Raw genomic sequence first — 13,835 nt, 5'->3', positions numbered from 1 at the left:
TTATCAGACTTTCAGATAGGGCAAATGTCAGTGAGCGTTCCGATTTCAGTTCCAGAGCGATTCGCCCAATGAGTCCTTGATATTTAGTCATTTTCAGCCAATTTTCTGGATTTTTGAAAAATTCACTTTTTTGTGAAAATATCCACTAAATGAGGGAATAATATGTGTGAGGGTAGCCCAGGAGCGTTCCAAATGTGTGTGGGTAGAATATATATCCCACGGGGGTAAAATCAAAAAAAGTTGAAAATTTTCTTTTTTTGGACTTAGCCATTTTTCCGGCGTTTATCAGACTTTCAGATAGGGCAAATGTCAGTGAGCATTCCGATTTCAGTTCCAGAGCGATTCGCCCAATGAGTCCTTGATATTTAGTCGTTTTCAGCCAATATTTTGTATTTTTGAAAATTTCACTTTTTTGTGAAAATATCCACTAAATGAGGGAGTAATATGTGTGAGGGTACCCCCAGGAGAGTTCCAAATGTGTGTGGGTAGAATATATATCCCATGGGGGTAGAATTGAAAAAAGTTGAAAAAAATTTTTTTTTTTGGACTTAGTCATTTTTCCGGCGTTTATCAGACTTTCAGATAGGGCAAATGTCAGTTAGCGTTCCGATTTCAGTTCCAGAGCGATTCGCCCAATGAGTCCTTGATATTTAGTCATTTTCAGCCAATTTTCTGGATTTTTGAAAAGTTCACTTTTTTGTGAAAATATCCACTAAATGAGGGAATGATATGTGTGAGGGTAGCCCAGGAGAGTTCCAAATGTGTGTGGGTAGAATATATATCCCACGGGGGTAAAATCGAAAAAAGTTGAAAATTTTCTTTTTTTGGACTTAGCCATTTTTCCAGCGTTTATCAGACTTTCAGATAGGGCAAATGTCAGTGAGCATTCCGATTTCAGTTCCAGAGCGATTCGCCCAATGAGTCCTTGATATTTAGTCATTTTCAGCCAATTTTCTGGATTTTTGAAAAATTAACTTTTTTGTGATAATATCCACTAAATGAGGGAATAATATGTGTGAGGGTACCCCAGGAGAGTTCCAAATGTGTGTGGGTAGAATATATATCCCACGGGGGTAAAACTGAAAAAAGTTGAAAAAAATTTTTTTTTTGGACTTAGTCATTTTTGCGGCGTTTAGCAGACTTTCAGATAGGGCAAATGTCAGTGAGCGTTCCGATTTCAGTTCCAGAGCGATTCGCCCAATGAGTCCTTGATATTTAGTCGTTTTCAGCCAATATTTTGTATTTTTGAAAATTTCACTTTTTTGTGAAAATATCCACTAAATGAGGGAGTAATATGTGTGAGGGCACCCCAGGAGAGTTCCAAATGTGTGTGGGTAGAATATATATCCCATGGGGGTAAAATTGAAAAAAGTTGAAAAAAATTTTTTTTTTGGACTTAGTCATTTTTCCGGCGTTTATCAGACTTTCAGATAGGGCAAATGTCAGTGAGTGTTCCGATTTCAGTTCCAGAGCGATTCGCCCAATGAGTCCTTGATATTTAGTCGTTTTCAGCCAATTTTCTGGATTTTTGAAAAATTAACTTTTTTGTGATAATATCCACTAAATGAGGGAATAACATGTGTGAGGGTACCCCAGGAGAGTTCCAAATGTGTGTGGGTAGAATATATATCCCACGGGGGTAAAATTGAAAAAAGTTGAAAAAAAAATTTTTTTTGGACTTAGTCATTTTTCCGGCGTTTATCAGACTTTCCGATAGGGCAAATGTCAGTGAGCGTTCCGATTTCAGTTCCAGAGCGATTCGCCCAATGAGTCCTTGATATTTAGTCATTTTCAGCCAGTTTTCTGGATTTTTGAAAAATTCATTTTTTTGTGAAAATATCCACTAAATGAGGGAATAATATGTGTGAGGGTACCCCAGAAGAGTTCCAAATGTGTGTGGGTAGAATATATATCCCAAGGGGGTAGAATTGAAAAAAGTTGAAAAAAAATTTTTTTTTTGGACTTAGTCATTTTTCCAGCATTTATCAGACTTTCAGATAGGGCAAATGTCAGTGAGCGTTCCGATTTCAGTTCCAGAGCGATTCGCCCAATGAGTCCTTGATATTTAGTCATTTTCAGCCAATTTTCTGGATTTTTGAAAAATTCACTTTTTTGTGAAAATATCCACTAAATGAGGGAATAATATGTGTGAGGGTAGCCCAGGAGCGTTCCAAATGTGTGTGGGTAGAATATATATCCCACGGGGGTAAAATCAAAAAAAGTTGAAAATTTTCTTTTTTTGGACTTAGTCATTTTTTCGGCGTTTATCAGACTTTCAGATAGGGCAAATGTCAGTGAGCGTTCCGATTTCAGTTCCAGAGCGATTCGCCCAATGAGTCCTTGATATTTAGTCGTTTTCAGCCAATATTTTGTATTTTTGAAAATTTCACTTTTTTGTGAAAATATCCACTAAATGAGGGAGTAATATGTGTGAGGGTACCCCCAGGAGAGTTCCAAATGTGTGTGGGTAGAATATATATCCCATGGGGGTAAAATTGAAAAAAGTTGAAAAATTTTTTTTTTTGGACTTAGTCATTTTTCCGGCGTTTATCAGACTTTCAGATAGGGCAAATGTCAGTGAGCGTTCCAATTTCAGTTCCAGAGTCATTCGCCCAATGAGTCCTTGATATTTAGTCATTTTCAGCCAATTTTCTGGATTTTTGAAAAATTCACTTTTTTGTGAATATATCCACTAAATGAGGGAATAATATGTGTGAGGGTACCCCAGAAGAGTTCCAAATGTGTGTGGGTAGAATATATATCCCACGGTGGTAAAATTGAAAAAAGTTGAAAATATTTTTTTTTTATGACTTAGCCATTTTTCCGGCGTTTATTAGACTTTCAGATAGGGCAAATGTCAGTGAGCATTCCGATTTCAGTTCCAGAGCGATTCGCCCAATGAGTCCTTGATATGTAGTCGTTTTCAGCCAATATTTTGGATTTTTGAAAATTTCACTTTTTTGTAAAAATATCCACTAAATGAGGGAATAATATGTGTAAGGGTACCCCAGGAGAGTTCCAAATGTGTGTGGGTAGAATATATATCCCACGGGGGTAAAATTGAAAAAAGTTGAAAAAATTTTTTTTTTGGACTAAGTCAACTTTCCTGCGTTTATCAAACTTTCAGATAGGGCAAATGTCAGTGAGCATTCCGATTTCAGTTCCAGAGCGATTCGCCCAATGAGTCCTTGATATTTAGTCGTTTTCAGCCAATTTTCTGTTTTTTTGAAAAATTCACTTTTTTGTGAAAATATCCACTAAATGAGGGAATAATATGTGTGAGGGTACCCCAGGAGAGTTCCAAATGTGTGTGGGTAGAATATATATCCCACGGGGGTAAAATTTAAAAAAGTTGAAAAATTTTTTTTTTTGTACTTAGTCATTTTTTCGGCGTTTAGCAGACTTTCAGATAGGGCAAATGTCAGTGAGCATTCCGATTTCAGTTCCAGAGCGATTCGCCCAATGAGTCCTTGATATTTAGTCGTTTTCAGCCAATTTTCTGTTTTTTTGAAAAATTCATTTTTTTGTGAAAATATCCACTAAATGAGGGAATAATATGTGTGAGGGTACCACAGGAGAGTTCCAAATGTGTGTGGGTAGAATATATATCCCACAGGGGTAAAATTTAAAAAAGTTGAAAATATTTTTTTTTATGACTTAGCCATTTTTCCGGCGTTTATTAGACTTTCAGATAGGGCAAATGTCAGTGAGCATTCCGATTTCAGTTCCAGAGCGATTCGCCAAATGAGTCCTTGATATTTATTCGTTTTCAGCCAATTTTCTGGATTTTTGAAAATTTCACTTTTTTATGAAAATATCCACTAAATGAGGGAATAATATGTGTGAGGGTACCCCAGGAGAGTTCCAAGTGTGTGGGTAGAATATATATCCCACGGGGGTAAAATTTAAAAAAGTTGAAAAATTTTTTTTTTTGTACTTTGTCATTTTTTCGGCGTTTAGCAGACTTTCAGATAGGGCAAATGTCAGTGAGCATTCCGATTTCAGTTCCAGAGCGATTCGCCCAATGAGTCCTTGATATTTAGTCGTTTTCAGCCAATTTTCTGGATTTTTGAAAATTTCACTTTTTTGTGAAAATATCCACTAAATGAGGGAATAATATGTCTTAGGGTACCCCTGGAGAGTTCCAAATGTGTGTGTGTAGAATATATATCCTACGGGGGTAAAATTTAAAAAAGTTGAAACTTTTTTTTTTTGGACTTAGCCATTTTTCCGGCGTTTATCAGACTTTCAGGTAGTCCAAATGTCAGTGAGCGTTCCGATTTCAGTTCCAGAGCGATTCGCCCAATGAGTCCTTGATATGTAGTCGTTTTCAGCCAATATTTTGGATTTTTGAAAATTTCACTTTTTTGTGAAAATATCCACTAAATGAGGGAATAATATGTGTGAGGGTACCCCAGGAGAGTTCCAAATGTGTGTGGGTAGAATATATATCCCACAGGGGTAAAATTTAAAAAAGTTGAAAATATTTTTTTTTTTATGACTTAGCCATTTTTCCGGCGTTTATTAGACTTTCAGATAGGGCAAATGTCAGTGAGCATTCCGATTTCAGTTCCAGAGCGATTCGCCCAATGAGTCCTTGATATTTAGTCGTTTTCAGCCAATTTTCTGGATTTTTGAAAATTTCACTTTTTTGTGAAAATATCCACTAAATGAGGGAATAATATGTGTGAGGGTACCCCAGGAGAGTTCCAAATGTGTGTGGGTAGAATATATATCCCACGGGGGTAAAATTTAAAAAAGTTGAAAAATTTTTTTTTTTGTACTTAGTCATTTTTTCGGCGTTTAGCAGACTTTCAGATAGGGCAAATGTCAGTGAGCATTCCGATTTCAGTTCCAGAGCGATTCGCCCAATGAGTCCTTGATATTTAGTCGTTTTCAGCCAATTTTCTGGATTTTTGAAAATTTCACTTTTTTGTGAAAATATCCACTAAATGAGGGAATAATATGTGTGAGGGTACCCCAGGAGTGTTCCAAATGTGTGTGGGTAGAATATATATCCCACGGGGGAAAAATTGAAAAAAGTTTAAAAATTTTTTTTTTTGGACTTAGTCATTTTTCCGGCGTTTATTAGACTTTCAGATAGGGCAAATGTCAGTGAGCGTTCCGATTTCAGTTCCAGAGCTATTCGCCCAATGAGTCCTTGATATTTAGTCGTTTTCAGCCAATTTTCTGTTTTTTTGAAAAATTCACTTTTTTGTGAAAATATCCACTAAATGAGGGAATAATATGTGTGTGGGTACCCCAGGAGAGTTCCAAATGTGTGTGGGTAGAATATATATCCCACGGGGTAAAATTTAAAAAAGTTGAAAAAATTTTTTTTTTGGACTTAGTCATTTTTCCGGCGTTTATCAGACTTTCAGATAGGGCAAATGTCAGTGAGCGTTCCGATTTCAGTTCCAGAGCGATTCGCCCAATGAGTCCTTGATATTTATTCGTTTTCAGCCAATTTTCTGGATTTTTGAAAATTTCACTTTTTTGTGAAAATTTCCACTAAATGAGGGAATAATATGTGTTAGGGTACCGCAGGAGAGTTCCAAATGTGTGTGGGTAGAATATATATCCCACGGGGAAAAAATTTAAAAAAGTTGAAAAATTATTTTTTTTGGACTTAGTCATTTTTTCGGCGTTTATCAGACTTTCAGATAGTGCAAATGTCAGTGAGCGATCCGATTTCAGTTCCAGAGCGATTCGCCAAATGAGTCCTTGATATTTATTCGTTTTCAGCCAATTTTCTGGATTTTTGAAAATTTCACTTTTTTTGTGAAAATTTCCACTAAATGAGGGAATAATATGTGTTAGGGTACCCCAGGAGAGTTCCAAATGTGTGTGGGTAGAATATATATCCTACGGGGGTAAAATTAAAAAAAGTTGAAACTTTTTTTTTTTGGACTTAGCCATTTTTCCGGCGTTTATCAGACTTTCAGATAGTCCAAATGTCAGTGAGCGTTCCGATTTCAGTTCCAGAGCGATTCTCTAAATGAGTCCTTGATATGTAGTCGTTTTCAGCCAATATTTTGGATTTTTGAAAATTTCACTTTTTTGTGAAAATATCCACTAAATGAGGGAATAATATGTGTGAGGGTACCCCAGGAGAGTTCCAAATGTGTGTGGGTAGAATATATATCCCACAGGGGTAAAATTTAAAAAAGTTGAAAATATTTTTTTTTTATGACTTAGCCATTTTTCCGGCGTTTATTAGACTTTCAGATAGGGCAAATGTCAGTGAGCATTCCGATTTCAGTTCCAGAGCGATTCGCCCAATGAGTCCTTGATATTTAGTCGTTTTCAGCCAATTTTCTGGATTTTTGAAAATTTCACTTTTTTGTGAAAATATCCACTAAATGAGGGAATAATATGTGTGAGGGTACCCCAGGAGAGTTCCAAATGTGTGTGGGTAGAATATATATCCCACGGGGGTAAAATTTAAAAAAGTTGAAAAATTTTTTTTTTTGGACTTAGTCATTTTTTCGGCGTTTATCAGACTTTCAGATAGGGCAAATGTCAGTGAGCGTTCCGATTTCAGTTCCAGAGCGATTCGCCCAATGAGTCCTTGATATTTATTCGTTTTCAGCCAATTTTCTGGATTTTTGAGAATTTCACTTTTTTGTGAATATATCCACTAAATGAGGGAATAATATGTGTTAGGGTACCCCAGGAGAGTTCCAAATGTGTGTGGGTAGAATATATATCCCACGGGGGTAAAATTGAAAAAAGTTGAAAAAATTTTTTTTTTGGACTAAGTCAACTTTCCTGCGTTTATCAGACTTTCAGATAGGGCAAATGTCAGTGAGCGTTCCGATTTCAGTTCCAGAGCGATTTGCCCAATGAGTCCTTGATAATTATTCGTTTTCAGCCAATTTTCTGGATTTTTGAAAATTTCATTTTTTTATGAAAATATCCACTAAATGAGGGAATAATATGTGTGAGGGTACCCCAGGAGAGTTCCAAATGTGTGTGGGTAGAATATATATCCCACGGGGGTAAAATTTAAAAAAGTTGAAAAATTTTTTTTTTTGTACTTAGTCATTTTTTCGGCGTTTAGCAGACTTTCAGATAGGGCAAATGTCAGTGAGCGTTCCGATTTCAGTTCCAGAGCGATTTGCCCAATGAGTCCTTGATAATTATTCATTTTCAGCCAATTTTCTGGATTTTTGAAAATTTCATTTTTTTATGAAAATATCCACTAAATGAGGGAATAATATGTGTGAGGGTACCCCAGGAGAGTTCCAAATGTGTGTGGGTAGAATATATATCCCACGGGGGTAAAATTTAAAAAAGTTGAAACATTTTTTTTTTTGGACTTAGTCATTTTTTCGGCGTTTATCAGACTTTCAGATAGGGCAAATGTCAGTGAGCGTTCCGATTTCAGTTCCAGAGCGATTCGCCCAATGAGTCATTGATATTTATTCGTTTTCAGCCAATTTTCTGGATTTTTGAGAATTTCACTTTTTTGTGAATATATCCACTAAATGAGGGAATAATATGTGTTAGGGTACCCCAGGAGAGTTCCAAATGTGTGTGGGTAGAATATATATCCCACGGGGGTAAAATTGAAAAAAGTTGAAAAAATTTTTTTTTTGGACTAAGTCAACTTTCCTGCGTTTATCAGACTTTCAGATAGGGCAAATGTCAGTGAGCGTTCCGATTTCAGTTCCAGAGCGATTTGCCCAATGAGTCCTTGATAATTATTCGTTTTCAGCCAATTTTCTGGATTTTTGAAAATTTCATTTTTTTATGAAAATATCCACTAAATGAGGGAATAATATGTGTGAGGGTACCCCAGGAGAGTTCCAAATGTGTGTGGGTAGAATATATATCCCACGGGGGTAAAATTTAAAAAAGTTGAAAAATTTTTTTTTTTGTACTTAGTCATTTTTTCGGCGTTTAGCAGACTTTCAGATAGGGCAAATGTCAGTGAGCATTCCGATTTCAGTTCCAGAGTGATTCGCCCAATGAGTCCTTGATATTTAGTCGTTTTCAGCCAATTTTCTGGATTTTTGAAAATTTCACTTTTTTGTGAAAATATCCACCAAATGAGGGAATAATATGTCTTAGGGTACCCCTGGAGAGTTCCAAATGTGTGTGTGTAGAATATATATCCTACGGGGGTAAAATTAAAAAAAGTTGAAACTTTTTTTTTTTGGACTTAGCCATTTTTCCGGCGTTTATCAGACTTTCAGATAGTCCAAATGTCAGTGAGCGTTCCGATTTCAGTTCCAGAGCGATTCGCCCAATGAGTCCTTGATATGTAGTCGTTTTCAGCCAATATTTTGGATTTTTGAAAATTTCACTTTTTTGTGAAAATATCCACTAAATGAGGGAATAATATGTGTGAGGGTACCCCAGGAGAGTTCCAAATGTGTGTGGGTAGAATATATATCCCACAGGGGTAAAATTTAAAAAAGTTGAAAATATTTTTTTTTTATGACTTAGCCATTTTTCCGGCGTTTATTAGACTTTCAGATAGGGCAAATGTCAGTGAGCATTCCGATTTCAGTTCCAGAGCGATTCGCCCAATGAGTCCTTGATATTTAGTCGTTTTCAGCCAATTTTCTGGATTTTTGAAAATTTCACTTTTTTGTGAAAATATCCACTAAATGAGGGAATAATATGTGTGAGGGTACCCCAGGAGAGTTCCAAATGTGTGTGGGTAGAATATATATCCCACAGGGGTAAAATTGAAAAAAGTTGAAAACATTTTTTTTTTGGACTAAGTCAACTTTCCTGCGTTTATCAGACTTTCAGATAGGGCAAATGTCAGTGAGCATTCCGATTTCAGTTCCAGAGTGATTCGCCCAATGAGTCCTTGATATTTAGTCGTTTTCAGCCAATTTTCTGGATTTTTGAAAATTTCACTTTTTTGTGAAAATATCCACTAAATGAGGGAATAATATGTCTTAGGGTACCCCTGGAGAGTTCCAAATGTGTGTGGGTAGAATATATATCCTACGGGGGTAAAATTAAAAAAAGTTGAAACTTTTTTTTTTTGGACTTAGCCATTTTTCCGGCGTTCATCAGACTTTCAGATAGTCCAAATGTCAGTCAGCGTTCCGATTTCAGTTCCAGAGCGATTCGCCCAATGAGTCCTTGATATGTAGTCGTTTTCAGCCAATATTTTGGGTTTTTGAAAATTTCACTTTTTTGTGAAAATATCCACTAAATGGGGGAATAATATGTGTGAGGGTACCCCAGGAGAGTTCCAAATGTGTGTGGGTAGAATATATATCCCACAGGGGTAACATTTAAAAAAGTTGAAAATATTTTTTTTTTATGACTTAGCCATTTTTCCGGCGTTTATCAGACTTTCAGATAAGGCAAATGTCAGTTCCAGAGCAATTTGCCCAATGAGTCCTTGATATGTAGTCGTTTTCAGCCAATATTTTGGATTTTTGAAAATTTCACCTTTTTGTGAAAATATACACTAAATGAGGGAATAATATGTGTGAGGGTACCCCAGGAGTGTTCCAAATGTGTGTGGGTAGAATATATATCCCACGGGGGTAAAATTGAAAAAAGTTTTTAAATTTTTTTTTTTGGACTTAGTCATTTTTCCTGCGTTTATCAGACTTTCAGATACGGCAAATGTCAGTGAGCGTTCCGATTTCAGTTCCAGAGCGATTTGCCCAATGAGTCCTTGATATTTATTCGTTTTCAGCCAATTTTCTGGATTTTTGAAAATTTCATTTTTTTATGAAAATATCCACTAAATGAGGGAATAATATGTGTGAGGGTACCCCAGGAGAGTTCCAAATGTGTGTGGGTAGAATATATATCCCACGGGGGTAAAATTTAAAAAAGTTGAAAAATTTTTTTTTTTGGACTTAGTCATTTTTTCGGCGTTTATCAGACTTTCAGATAGGGCAAATGTCAGTGAGCGTTCCGATTTCAGTTCCAGAGCGATTCGCCCAATGAGTCCTTGATATTTATTCGTTTGCAGCCAATTTTCTGGATTTTTGAAAATTTCACTTTTTTGTGAAAATATCCACTAAATGAGGGAATAATATGTGTTAGGGTACCCCAGGAGAGTTCCAAATGTGTGTGGGTAGAATTTATATCCCACGGGGGTAAAATTTAAAAAAGTTTAAAAAATTTTTTTTTTGAACTTAGCCATTTTTCCGGCGTTTATCAGAATTTCAGATAGGGCAAATGTCAGTTCCAGAGCAATTTGCCCAATGAGTCCTTGATATGTAGTCGTTTTCAGCCAATATTTTGGATTTTTGAAAATTTCACCTTTTTGTGAAAATATCCACTAAATGAGGGAATAATATGTGTGACGGTACCCCAGGAGTGTTCCAAATGTGTGTGGGTAGAATATATATCCCACGGGGGTAAAATTGAAAAAAGTTTTAAAATTTTTTTTTTTGGACTTAGTCAACTTTCCTGCGTTTATCAGACTTTCAGATAGGGCAAATGTCAGTGAGCGTTCCGATTTCAGTTCCAGAGCGATTTGCACAATGAGTCCTTGATATTTATTCGTTTTCAGCCAATTTTCTGGATTTTTGAAAATTTCATTTTTTTATGAAAATATCCACTAAATGAGGGAATAATATGTGTGAGGGTACCCCAGGAGAGTTCCAAATGTGTGTGGGTAGAATATATATCCCACGGGGGTAAAATTTAAAAAAGTTTAAAAATTTTTTTTTTTGTACTTAGTCATTTTTTCGGCGTTTAGCAGACTTTCAGATAGGGCAAATGTCAGTGAGCATTCCGATTTCAGTTCCAGAGCGATTCGCCCAATGAGTCCTTGATATTTAGTCGTTTTCAGCCAAATTTCTGGATTTTTGAAAATTTCACTTTTTTGTGAAAATATCCACTAAATGAGGGAATAATATGTGTGAGGGTACCCCAGGAGAGTTCCAAATGTGTGTGGGTAGAATATATATCCCACGGGGGTAAAATTTAAAAAAGTTTAAAAAATTTTTTTTTTTGACTTAGCCATTTTTCCGGCGTTTATCAGACTTTCAGATAGGGCAAATGTCAGTGAGCGTTCCGATTTCAGTTCCAGAGCCATTCGCCCAATGAGTCCTTGATATGTAGTCGTTTTCAGCCAATATTTTGGATTTTTGAAAATTTCACTTTTTTGTAAAAATATCCACTAAATGAGGGAATAATATGTGTAAGGGTACCCCAGTAGAGTTCCAAATGTGTGTGGGTAGAATATATATCCCACGGGAGTAAAATTGTAAAAAGTTGAAAAAATTTTTTTTTTGGACTAAGTCAACTTTCCTGCGTTTATCAGACTTTCAGATAGGGCAAATGTCAGTGAGCGTTCCGATTTCAGTTCCAGAGCGATTTGCCCAATGAGTCCTTGATAATTATTCATTTTCAGCCAATTTTCTGGATTTTTGAAAATTTCATTTTTTTATGAAAATATCCACTAAATGAGGGAATAATATGTGTGAGGGTACCCCAGGAGAGTTCCAAATGTGTGTGGGTAGAATATATATCCCACAAGGGTAAAATTGAAAAAAGTTGAAAAAATTTTTTTTTTGGACTAAGTCATTTTTCCGGCGTTTATCAGACTTTCAGATAGGGCAAATGTCAGTGAGCGTTCCGATTTCAGTTCCAGAGCGATTCGCCCAATGAGTCCTTGATATTTATTCGTTTTCAGCCAATTTTCTGGATTTTTGAAAATTTCACTTTTTTGTGAAAATTTCCACTAAATGAGGGAATAATATGTGTTAGGGTACCCCAGGAGAGTTCCAAATGTGTGTGGGTAGAATATATATCCCACGGGGAAAAAATTTAAAAAAGTTGAAAAATTATTTTTTTTGGACTAAGTCAACTTTCCTGCGTTTATCAGACTTTCAGATAGGGCAAATGTCAGTGAGCGTTCCGATTTCAGTTCCAGAGCGATTTGCCCAATGAGTCCTTGATAATTATTCGTTTTCAGCCAATTTTCTGGATTTTTGAAAATTTCATTTTTTTATGAAAATATCCACTAAATGAGGGAATAATATGTGTGAGGGTACCCCAGGAGAGTTCCAAATGTGTGTGGGTAGAATATATATCCCACGGGGGTAAAATTTAAAAAAGTTGAAAAATTTTTTTTTTTGTACTTAGTCATTTTTTCGGCGTTTAGCAGACTTTCAGATAGGGCAAATGTCAGTGAGCATTCCGATTTCAGTTCCAGAGCGATTCGCCCAATGAGTCCTTGATATTTAGTCGTTTTCAGCCAATTTTCTGGATTTTTGAAAATTTCACTTTTTTGTGAAAATATCCACTAAATGAGGGAATAATATGTGTGAGGGTACCCCAGGAGAATTCCAAATGTGTGTGGGTAGAATATATATCCCACAGGGGTAACATTTAAAAAAGTTGAAAATATTTTTTTTTTATGACTTAGCCATTTTTCCGGCGTTTATTAGACTTTCAGATAGGGCAAATGTCAGTGAGCGTTCCGATTTCAGTTCCAGAGCTATTCGCCCAATGAGTCCTTGATATTTAGTCGTTTTCAGCCAATTTTCTGGTTTTTTGAAAAATTCACTTTTTTGTGAAAATATCCACTAAATGAGGGAATAATATGTGTGTCGGTACCCCAGGAGAGTTCCAAATGTGTGTGGGTAGAATATATATCCCACGGGGGTAAAATTTAAAAAGGTTGAAAAAATTTTTTTTTTGGACTTAGTCATTTTTCCGGCGTTTATCAGACTTTCAGATAGGGCAAATGTCAGTGAGCGTTCCGATTTCAGTTCCAGAGCGATTCGCCCAATGAGTCCTTGATATTTATTCGTTTTCAGCCAATTTTCTGGATTTTTGAAAATTTCACTTTTTTGTGAAAATATCCACTAAATGAGGGAATAATATGTGTTAGGGTACCCCAGGAGAGTTCCAAATGTGTGTGGGTAGAATATATATCCCACGGGGGTAAAATTTAAAAAAGTTTAAAAAATTTTTTTTTTGGACTTAGCCATTTTTCCGGCGTTTATCAGACTTTCAGATAAGGCAAATGTCAGTTACAGAGCAATTCGCCCAATGAGTCCTTGATATGTAATCGTTTTCAGCCAATATTTTGGATTTTTGAAAATTTCACCTTTTTGTGAAAATATACACTAAATGAGGGAATAATATGTGTGAGGGTACCCCAGGAGTGTTCCAAATGTGTGTGGGTAGAATATATATCCCACGGGAGTAAAATTGAAAAAAGTTTTAAAATTTTTTTTTTTGGACTTAGTCATTTTTCCTGCGTTTATCAGACTTTCAGATAGGGCAAATGTCAGTGAGCGTTCCGATTTCAGTTCCAGAGCGATTCGCCCAATGAGTCCTTGATATTTAGTCGTTTTCAGCCAATTTTCTGGATTTTTGAAAATTTCATTTTTTTATGAAAATATCCACTAAATGAGGGAATAATATGTGTGAGGGTACCCCAGGAGAGTTCCAAATGTGTGTGGGTAGAATATATATCCCACGGGGGTAAAATTTAAAAAAGTTGAAAAATTTTTTTTTTTGTACTTAGTCATTTTTTCGGCGTTTAGCAGACTTTCAGATAGGGCAAATGTCAGTGAGCGTTCCGATTTCAGTTCCAGAGCGATTCGCCCAATGAGTCCTTGATATTTAGTCGTTTTCAGCCAACTTTCTGGATTTTTGAAAATTTCACTTTTTTGTGAAAATATCCACTAAATGAGGGAATAATATGTGTGAGGGTACCCCAGGAGAGTTCCAAATGTGTGTGGGTAGAATATATATCCCACGGGGGTAAAATTTAAAAAAGTTGAAAAAATTTTTTTTTTGGACTTAGTCATTTTTTCGGCGTTTATCAGACTTTCAGATAGGGCAAATGTCAGTGAGCGTTCCGATTTCAGTTCCAGAGCGAT

The sequence above is a fragment of the Phyllobates terribilis genome, unplaced genomic scaffold, assembly GCF_046119375.1.
Source record: "Phyllobates terribilis strain yellow unplaced genomic scaffold, ASM4611937v1 Scaffold_9__5_contigs__length_417890890, whole genome shotgun sequence".
In the NCBI taxonomy this organism is placed as follows: domain Eukaryota; kingdom Metazoa; phylum Chordata; class Amphibia; order Anura; family Dendrobatidae; genus Phyllobates; species Phyllobates terribilis.
This window is presented reverse-complemented; position numbering follows the sequence as displayed.